We start from the raw sequence: 10,869 nt of genomic DNA, 5'->3' as shown, positions 1-10,869 counted from the left end.
AATGTTGTGAGTTTCGACAATAATTTGCAAATAATATAATTTTAATTTATTTTTTATTTGCAGATGTTCCATTGTTGAATTTGAAAGGTCATCATTTCCTTACTTAGAGAAACAAAACATTTGAAATGTCATCATTTCCTTAGAGAAACGAAACATTTGAAAGGTCATCATTTCTTTACTTAGAGAAACGAAACATTTGAAAGGTCATCATTTCCTTACTTAGTGAAACGAAACATTTGAAACGTCATCATTTCCTTAGAGAAACGAAACATTTGAAAGGTCATCATTTCCTTACTTAGAGAAACAAAACATTTGAAATGTCATCATTTCCTTACTTAGAGAAACGAAACATTTGAAATGTCATCATTTCCTTACTTAGAGAAACGAAACATTTGAAAGGTCATCATTTCCTTACTTAAAGAAACGAAACATTTGAAACGTCATCATTTCCTTACTTAGAGAAACGAAACATTTGAAAGGTCATCATTTCCTTAGAGAAACGAAACATTTGAAAGGTCATCATTTCCTTACTTAGAGAAACAAAACATTTGAAATGTCATCATTTCCTTAGAGAAACGAAACATTTGAAATGTCATCATTTCCTTAGAGAAACGAAACATTTGAAAGGTCATCATTTCTTTACTTAGAGAAACGAAACATTTGAAAGGTCATCATTTCCTTACTTAGAGAAACGAAAAATTTGAAACGTCATCATTTCCATACTTAGAGAAACGAAACATTTGAAAGGTCATCATTTCCTTACTTAGAGAAACGAAACATTTGAAAGGTTATCATTTCCTTACTTAGAGAAACGAAACATTTGAAAGGTCATCATTTCCATACTTAGAGAAACGAAACATTTGAAAGGTCATCATTTCCTTACTTAAAGAAACGAAACATTTGAAAGGTCATCATTTCCTTACTTAGAGAAACGAAACATTTGAAAGGTCATCATTTCCTTACTTAGAGAAACGAAACATTTGAAAGGTCATCATTTCCTTACTTAGAGAAACGAAACATTTGAAAGGTCATCATTTCCTTACTTAAAGAAACGAAACATTTGAAAGGTCATCATTTCCTTACTTAGAGAAACGAAACATTTGAAAGGTCATCATTTCCTTACTTAGTGAAACGAAACATTTGAAAGGTCATCATTTCCTTACTTAGAGAAACGAAACATTTGAAAGGTCATCATTTCCTTACTTAGAGAAACAAAACATTTGAAAGGTCATCATTTCCTTACTTAGAGAAACGAAACATTTGAAAGGTCATCATTTCCTTACTTAGAGAAACGAAACATTTGAAAGGTCATCATTTCCTTACTTAGAGAAACAAAACATTTGAAAGGTCATCATTTCCTTACTTAGAGAAACGAAACATTTGAAAGGTCATCATTTCCTTACTTAAAGAAACGAAACATTTGAAACGTCATCATTTCCTTACTTAGAGAAACGAAACATTTGAAAGGTCATCATTTCCTTACTTAAAGAAACGAAACATTTGAAAGGTCATCATTTCCTTACTTAGAGAAACGAAACATTTGAAAGGTCATCATTTCCTTACTTAGAGAAACAAAACATTTGAAAGGTCATCATTTCCTTACTTAGAGAAACGAAACATTTGAAAGGTCATCATTTCCTTACTTAGAGAAACGAAACATTTGAAAGGTCATCATTTCCTTACTTAGAGAAACAAAACATTTGAAAGGTCATCATTTCCTTACTTAGAGAAACGAAACATTTGAAAGGTCATCATTTCCTTACTTAAAGAAACGAAACATTTGAAACGTCATCATTTCCTTACTTAGAGAAACGAAACATTTGAAAGGTCATCATTTCCTTACTTAAAGAAACGAAACATTTGAAAGGTCATCATTTCCTTACTTAGAGAAACGAAACATTTGAAAGGTCATCATTTCCTTACTTAGAGAAACGAAATATTTGAAAGGTCATCATTTCCTTACTTAGAGAAACGAAACATTTGAAAGGTCATCATTTCCTTACTTAGAGAAACGAAACATTTGAAAGGTCATCATTTCCTTACTTAGTGAAACGAAACATTTGAAAGGTCATCATTTCCTTACTTAAAGAAACGAAACATTTGAAAGGTCATAATTTCCTTACTTAAAGAAACGAAACATTTGAAAGGTCATCATTTCCTTACTTAGAGAAACGAAACATTTGAAACGTCATCATTTCCTTAGTGAAACGAAACATTTGAAACATCATCATTTCCTTACTTAGTGAAACGAAACATTTGAAAGGTCATCATTTCCTTACTTAGAGAAACAAAACATTTGAAAGGTCATCATTTCTTTACTTAGAGAAACGAAACATTTGAAAGGTCATCATTTCCTTACTTAGAGAAACGAAACATTTGAAAGGTCATCATTTCTTTACTTAGAGAAACAAAACATTTGAAAGGTCATCATTTCTTTACTTAAAGAAACGAAACATTTGAAAGGTCATCATTTCCTTACTTAGAGAAACGAAACATTTGAAAGGTCATCATTTCCTTACTTAGAGAAACGAAACATTTGAAAGGTCATCATTTCCTTACTTAGAGAAACGAAACATTTGAAAGGTCATCATTTCCTTACTTAGAGAAACGAAACATTTGAAAGGTCATCATTTCCTTACTTAGAGAAACGAAACATTTGAAAGGTCATCATTTCCTTACTTAGAGAAACGAAACATTTGAAAGGTCATCATTTCCTTACTTAGTGAAACGAAACATTTGAAAGGTCATCATTTCCTTACTTAGAGAAACGAAACATTTGAAAGGTCATCATTTCCTTACTTAGAGAAACGAAACACTAAAAAAACTATTGTGAGAAAAGACAACTTGAATGCGATGATCTTTTACTGAATCTTTCATATTCAATTAAAATCTATTTACAAAATTACGTTGAAGGAACAGAGTCTAATTTTTAAACACAAAGCTTTTACATTTTTATATATTTAAGAGAATTTTAGTACTTTTTATTTTATGCACCCATTTTTGAGATATTGAATGGGTAACATTTCATTCAAATTGAAATAAAAAACCAGAATATTGCGATCTGAGCAGTTTGAATTTGGATGTTGGAGTAGAAAATTTTGACAGCAGTGTGTCAAGTTTTGGAGTTACGAGTTTTAATAGCAAAGTGTCGGATTTGAAATTGTGACTCTTGACAACAGTGTGTCCTAGTTAACCCTGGAAATTGTTACTTAGAAAGATTGTGTCTCTTGACAACAGTGTGTCCTAGTTAACCCCGGAAATTGTTACTTAGAAAGATTGTGACTCTTGACAACAGTGTGTCCTAGTTAACCCCGGAAATTGTTACTTAGAAAGATTGTGTCTCTTGACAACAGTGTGTCCTAGTTTACCCTGGAAATTGTTACTTAGAAAGATTGTGTCTCTTGACAACAGTGTGTCCTAGTTAACCCCGGAAATTGTTACTTAGATAGATTGTGTCTCTTGACAACAGTGTATCCTAGTTAACCCCGGAAATTATTACTTCGAAAGATTGTGTCTCTTGACAACAGTGTGTCCTAGTTAACCCCGGAAATTGTTACTTAGAAAGATTGTGACTCTTGACAACAGTGTGTCCTAGTTAACCCCGGAAATTGTTACTTAGAAAGATTGTGTCTCTTGACAACAGTGTGGCCTAGTTAACCCCGGAAATTGTTACTTAGAAAGATTGTGACTCTTGACAACAGTGTGTCCTAGTTAACCCCGGAAATTGTCACTTAGAAAGATTGTTTCTCTTGACAACAGTGTGTCCTAGTTAACCCCGGAAATTGTTACTTAGAAAGATTGTGACTCTTGACAACAGTGTGTCCTAGTAAACCCCGGAAATTGTTACTTAGAAAGATTGTGACTCTTGACAACAGTGTGTCCTAGTTAACCCCGGAAATTGTTACTTAGAAAGATTGTGTCTCTTGACAACAGTGTGTCCTAGTTAACCCCGGAAATTGTCACTTAGAAAGATTGTGTCTCTTGACAACAGTGTGTCCTAGTTAACCCCGGAAATTGTTACTTAGAAAGATTTTGACTCTTGACAACAGTGTGTCCTAGTAAACCCCGGAAATTGTTACTTAGAAAGATTGTGACTCTTGGCAACAGTGTGTCCTAGTTAACCCCGGAAATTGTTACTTAGAAAGATTGTGTCTCTTGACAACAGTGTGTCCTAGTTAACCCCGGAAATTGTTACTTAGAAAGATTGTCACTCAATTTCAAGATATAGAATAAAAATGAACCAAAGTTTTTAACTCTTCTTTTAGTCATAAACCATATTTTAAATGACATATATAGACACATTAAAGACAATAATACAAACACTCAATTCTGAAAAAAATAATTACATCACCCTCACAAGGGTTTCATCAGAGAAAAGACAGACAGAAATAGCCTAACAGAATCACGTTTATGTAATTTATATTAACACAAATCACATCTGAAATTGATCAAATAATAATCATTGGGTTTTTTCAATTGTAGAAAAGAAAGAAAAACTTATAAAATGTATGATTAATTAGTTTAAAGAACAATAAAAAAGAAACCAAAACAACAAAAACTGATGAAAAACAATAAGCTTAACTACAACCTCCAACTCTGAAGAAAATAGATCACCAATGCAAATGTTTATTTGGGAGAATGGAAGAAAAGGCAGACAAAAATAGTCTAACAGAATCACGTTTATACTAACAAATTATTCATATCTGAATTTAATCAAAGAAAAATAGTTTTTTTTTTCAATTATAAGAAAGAGAAACAACGTCTTACGAAAAGTGTGACTCCCCAGTTTCAAGTTCTGAAATAAAAATAAACCAAAGTTTTTACAGCAGTGTGTCAAGTTTTGTAGTTATGAGTTTTAACAGCAAAGTGTCGGATTTGGAATTGTTAGTTTTGACAAGAGTGTAAAGTTTTGTAGTTATGAGTTTTGACAGCAAAGTGTCGGATTTGGAATTGTTAGTTTTGACAGGAGTGTAAAGTTTTGTAGTTATGAGTTTTGACAGCAAAGTTTCGGATTTGGAATTGTTAGTTTTGACAAGAGTGTAAAGTTTTTTAGTTATGAGTTTTGACAGCAAAGTTTCGGATTTGGAATTGTTAGTTTTGACAAGAGTGTAAAGTTTTGTAGTTATGAGTTTTGACAGCAAAGTGTCGGATTTGGAATTGTTAGTTTTGACAAGAGTGTAAAGTTTTGGAGCTAACACTGGAAAGACTTAGAAAGACGTGTCAGTTTCAAGTCAGAAAGAAAGAACGCCATTAAAAGAACAGAATAAAAAGAAACCAAATAAAACGACACAAAGACAATACCTCTAACCCTACCCCTAACCCTACCCCTAACCCTAACCTCTAACCCTACCCCTAACCCTTACCTCTAACCCTACCCCTAACCCTAACCTCTAACCCTACCCCTAAACAAAATCATGTGATATATCTGGAAAGAGCAGAGTCTATAAATAGATATATCACAGAAAATAATCTTAACTCTCTCAATTCTGAAAACAATGATTTGATCACTCTTGCAAAGCTTACTTTGGAAAAAAGATGTACAGAAATAGCCTTATTTTTCTTGATTGAGGATTTAGGCTATTTTTTTTTTACATGGGTTCACCACTTATCAAGGCCCAATGGCCACTCAGGGATAAGGATTATTGTGTGTACAGTAATCAAAGGGATAGTGTAGCAATAGTATTGGAGAATTGGTAAGGTGTCATTACTTAGGGGGGCGGTTCATCAGGAATTTGTTTGTGTTGGACTTGAAGACATCCAGGTTGAAGTCAGGAGGGAAACAGGCAAGCGGAACAGAGTTCCACAGGTGTGCAGTTCTAAGAAAGAAGCTTTGTTCATTTCGGTATGTTATTTTAATATCATTTTTGCATAACAGAGCATTACATTTCTGTGGGTATTTAAAGATATTTCTAGAAATTGAAAGATTTTCCAATATATTATTATTAACGTGGAGATTTTTCTGGATTCTGTTATTTAATACTGAAGAAATGACGTATTCTTGCAAAACATGTGGATATTCTTGTTCAAAAAAATCAACTTTACTCCAACATTTGCAAACACACAAAGGAGAAAAGCCATTTTCTTGTGAGTTGTGCAGCTATGCTTTTACACAAAAACGGAATTTAGACAGACATATGCTAACACATACTGGTGAAAAGCCATATTCTTGTAAAATATGTGCACACTCTTGCTCTCAATCTAGTAGTTTAGTGAAACATATGAGAACTCACACTGGAGAAAAGCCATATTCTTGTGAAATCTGTGAATATTCTTGTTCTAATAAATCAAGTTTAGTCAGGCATATACGAACACATACTGGAGAAAAACCATATTCTTGTAAACTGTGTGGACAGTCTTTCACTCAAAAATCAGGGTTAGTCGAACATATGAGAATTCACACTGGTGAAAAGCCTTATTCGTGCGAAGTATGTGGATTTTCTTGTTCTCGAAAATCAGGAATTATTCAACATATGAGAACACACACTGGAGAAAAACTACATTCATGTAGAATATGTGAATTTTCTTGTTCTCAGAAATCAGGTTTAGAGCAACATATGAGAACTCACACTGGAGAAAAACTACATTCCTGTAGAATATGTGGGATTTCTTGTTCTCAAAAATCAGGTTTAGTGCAACATATGAGAACTCACACTGGCGAAAAACCATATTCCTGTGAATTTTGTGGATATTCTTGTTCTCACAAATCAAATGTACTTAAACATATGAGAATACACACTGGTGAAAAACCATATTCTTGTGAATTATGTGGCTATTCTTGTTCTCAGAAATCAAGTTTAGACAGGCATTATCGAACACATACTGGTGAAATGCCATATTCTTGTGAAATGTGTAGCAGTTCTTTTTCACACAAAGGTAGTTTAGACAGACATATGCTAACACACACTGGAAATAAGCCATATTCCTGTGAATTATGTGAATATTCTTGTTCTCAAACTTATAATTTAGCATCACATATGAAGATACACACTGGAGAAAAACCATTTTGTTGTAAAATATGTCAATATTCCAGTTCTCATAAAGCAAATTTAATCAGACATATGCAAAGACACACTACCTTTTTAACCAAGTGCAAGCGAAATGCAAACACTTGCACTTGAAGAGACGGCTAGAATTTTGGAAGGATCTCTCAGTTAATATTTATAAGTTACTGGCTAAATATCTGACATCCCCAGCTAAAACAAAACGATATGGAAAAAAAAAAGATTATAATGTTACATTGATATCAAGAAACAAGAGCCAATAGAACAACCTCCAAGTGAAAGGTTCTGCTACACAGAAATAGAGAGTGTGAGCTGTCTGACAAAAACTGTAAGGCTCCTATCAACTCAGCTCTTTTATGGAGGTTATTCAGCTGAGGCATGTACTCTTCAATGGCCAGCAAGTTAACTTCTCTCTTCCTACTATTACATACTGGTCCTGTCGGTGGGGCATTAGAATACGTCGACTGTCCCCCCTGCAGAGGGTAAAAGTCCCTCAATGGGGGTCCTGGATATGACCTTAAACTATATCCAGTGGTGAGGCCCTAGCTTGTGGGCTTTGGGGATTGTGGAGCTACCCTTTAATTACCATTGCTCCCAGGTCCACTCTGACCCGGAGTGGTAGTACCTGTTAGGGTCCCAACTATGGGTTGAATAGAAACCGACGTGAAAACAACAAATATATTCTAGTAAAAAAATTTTTCTTCAAAATCTTTGGATTCAGCATTAAATAACCCGAAAAGGGTTGATATGCCGTAAAACAAAAACAACCAACCAACCAACTATTACATACATAGTGGTAAAAAAAACAAATATATAACAATTTGTTTTTACTTATTTTTGCATTTGCAGCTGAGTAAAACAAATAATAGATTGCGGCTAAGTTAAAAACATTTTTTTTTTGCATAAATGTTCCGTAAGTGGCCATTTTAAAAACGTTTTGAAACAAAAACACTAAAAACTTAATCAGATATGTAGAAGAGTAACTTATCTTGCCATTGATAACATTTATTTGTTATATATTTGTTTTTTGACAACTTTTTCGAATCTATGTGTATAGTAAAACAAACTCCCTGTGTATCAAATAGTTTTGTTGTTATTTTTATTTGGAACTTATCCATTACTGAAAACATTAAGAAACGCCAAGAAATCTTTCTAGACTGAAGTAATTCTTATTTTTGTGTCCAATCCTAAAAAATTCGTTGAAAACAGCGTCAACAAGAAGAGTTACAGAATTACTTCCCTTGATTTAATCCAAACAATTCGTTGTTGTGAAATAAAATTGAATTATTAGCAACTAAAAGCAACACTAAAACATTAAAAACTTATCCAGTTAGGTAGAAAAGTAACTTATCTTGCCTTTGGTAACATTTATTTGTTATATAGTTGTTTTTTGACAACTTCTTCGTATGTAATAAATAGAAAAGAGAAGATGGAAAAAAAAAAGATTCACGCAATAAATCCTTTTGAATGCTAAAGATAACAGTCGATTCTATTTTATTATTTTTATTTACATTCCAGTTAAATGAACAATTCTCTTTCGCGTGTTTCGTTTCATGTGCCTGCCATTTCATATTTTGCAATTTTAATTTACCAGGTGATTTCGGCCATTATTTTTTGTAGCCTGCTATTAGTCAAAATAGCCCTTAAAAAGATATTTGCCAAATAATAACCTCTCGAAAATTCGTTTTATTGTTCATTACGAGAGTGTTTTACAATATTTTATGCTGACAGACCCAGTCGATCGCCTGTGTCAAGGTTGCTTTAATCAGCAGCAGCGGCAATTAGTTGTACATAAATTTTAGTCGTACATTTTTAGTTAAACTTTTAGTTAAACTCAAGGAAAGGAAAATCTCTCCCAAAATAAAGAAAAATGTAACTTTTGCCGTCTAAAAATTAAAAAAAAAAACGCTAATTTGAAACAAAAAATCAGCAATTTTTTAGTGCATTTAACTAAACTGTCACCAGGTGGCGCTTCTCAGTTTAAAAAAAAAACTATTTTATCTAATATATATAAATTGTAAAATTTAATTTGCTATTCTCACCATAGCTATATGAGGATGATTAAGAAGATGTTGGTTTACATTACATTTAAACTTCTGCATATCAGTACAGTCAGGGAAGCAGCTAGCAGGAAGGGAATTCCAAAGTCTAGGGGTTCAAGAGAAGAAATTATTAGAATAGAAAGCTTTCTGGCATTTAGGAACCTCAACAGTGAAGGGGTGAGATCTTATCGCTAAGCGGGTTTGTTGGGGATACATACGTCAAGGGGGCACAAGTGCAACGAGTTCATCAGAACACATTCCATTAAAATACTTGAAAAACAGGCACAGGGATGCAACATTGCGGTGATGCGACAGAGGTTGGAGCCTTATTGACAACATGGGACCTATTAGATTGAAAACTCTTTTTTGGAGCTTATTCAAGAGGGAGAGACTAGTGTTAGATGCACGAGCTCAGATGTGGCAACAATCCTCCACGCATGGGTGAATAGTGGCCTTGTAGAGGTACAGGATACTCTCAGGCGTGAGTCGTCTTCTAGCTTGATAGAGGGAACCCACCTTCTTTGCTGCAACTGATCAATGTAGGAGAGAAAGGTTATTTTCTCAACTGAGAACTTTATGTATTGGAATATCTTGAGTGGAACAATGAATTTGTCGCTCTAGAAAAGACAACAGGATTCCATTTCCATTTAAAGAAAATCAGTTTTCTTTTGTTGTTGCAGATCATCTACTAGTGCGCTAGTTGTATACAAATCTCAAGAGCGATACGAGCCCTCTATCATGTCTAAAAGTTCAACGAGCGAGATCTGAGATGCACAGTTGTACAACTCATGCTCTCAAAGCAGGGCCATTGCCAGCACCCTCAAAATGCATTGCTGGATTGCTATGAATAAGAGGGACGTGCCCAGGGTGATGAAAACAAAGTTTCCTGCACAGTTGTGGTCTTTGGTGTGATTTTAAGTGAGAGCCACATCATACTAACATCTTCAAAATCGACTTGACAGTCAACACAAAAGTGTACTTGGATGTGCTGAAGAGTGTTGTGATCCCCTGCTGCAATCAGATTGACAGGAGATTGGCTACTAATGATATATCTTGGGTTACACTGGCATGTTGGAAATTGGGAGTTGCTGTGTGAGTTGTGCAAAAAGAGTTCAAAAGCTTAAGGTTGACGTATGTCAAACGTGGTCGCTAAGGTGAACAGTGTTACCGGAGATGTCATTCAGTTCGTCTGAGAGTATATGCCGTAAAACAAAAAACAACCAACCAAATCTTTATCTATGCTCTATTGTTATATTTCACAAACATTGAGCTTCTAAACAAATAGGATTGGTATAGACGAAGGGTGAAATCTAATATATAAAAGGCTATATGCCTGTCTGTCTTCATATTTTCAAAATCTATCTCTTCCGAAACTAGTACAGTGTTAGGGGCCTCAAATGATTGTATTTTTTACGAACTGTTCTTTTATGGGTTTTTATAGCCAGCTAAAAAGGTTTTTAAGAGGTCAAAAAGGGTCAAAATTGAAAAAATCGTTAATCACCCCTATTTCATCGGACTACTATTCTCATCTTGAGTGTGATTTTCATCCAATTTCGGTCAATGTAACTGCTCAAAATTACATCCATATTTCTGAGTTCGACAGAAACACGAGTCTGACAAGACACACCTAAAGAAGGTCGGAGGCTACATTAACCAAAACGTTGATGAGAACAATAGTTTGATGAATCCAAATAATACGAATAACTGTGGGAACATGATGAGAATTAGCAGTGAACCGGATGTTAACGCATCCACCATGAGAGACAAAATGAAAAATCGTCTTTTGCACATGGCTCCACGCATCAATTCCGCTTGGGAAGAAAAAA

At 34.1% G+C, this 10,869-nt stretch overlaps 1 long non-coding RNA gene across 1 annotated transcript in view; it reads left to right on the top strand.

Annotated features, from left to right (window-relative positions):
• Positions 1–437, top strand: part of LOC145270289 (uncharacterized) — a 53,031-nt gene extending 52,594 nt beyond the window's left edge. Inside the window, exon 3 of the long non-coding RNA XR_013865321.1 lies at positions 64–437. This is a non-coding gene — a long non-coding RNA (uncharacterized LOC145270289). The remainder of the gene's footprint in view (positions 1–63) is intronic.
• Positions 438–10,869: the final 10,432 nt, after the last annotated feature.

Source organism: Euprymna scolopes, chromosome 46, assembly GCF_053919585.1.
Source record: "Euprymna scolopes isolate OS-2025 chromosome 46, ASM5391958v1, whole genome shotgun sequence".
Taxonomy (NCBI): Eukaryota; Metazoa; Mollusca; class Cephalopoda; order Sepiida; family Sepiolidae; genus Euprymna; species Euprymna scolopes.
Note: the sequence above shows the minus strand (reverse complement) of the source record. Positions and strands in the feature narration are given on the sequence as shown.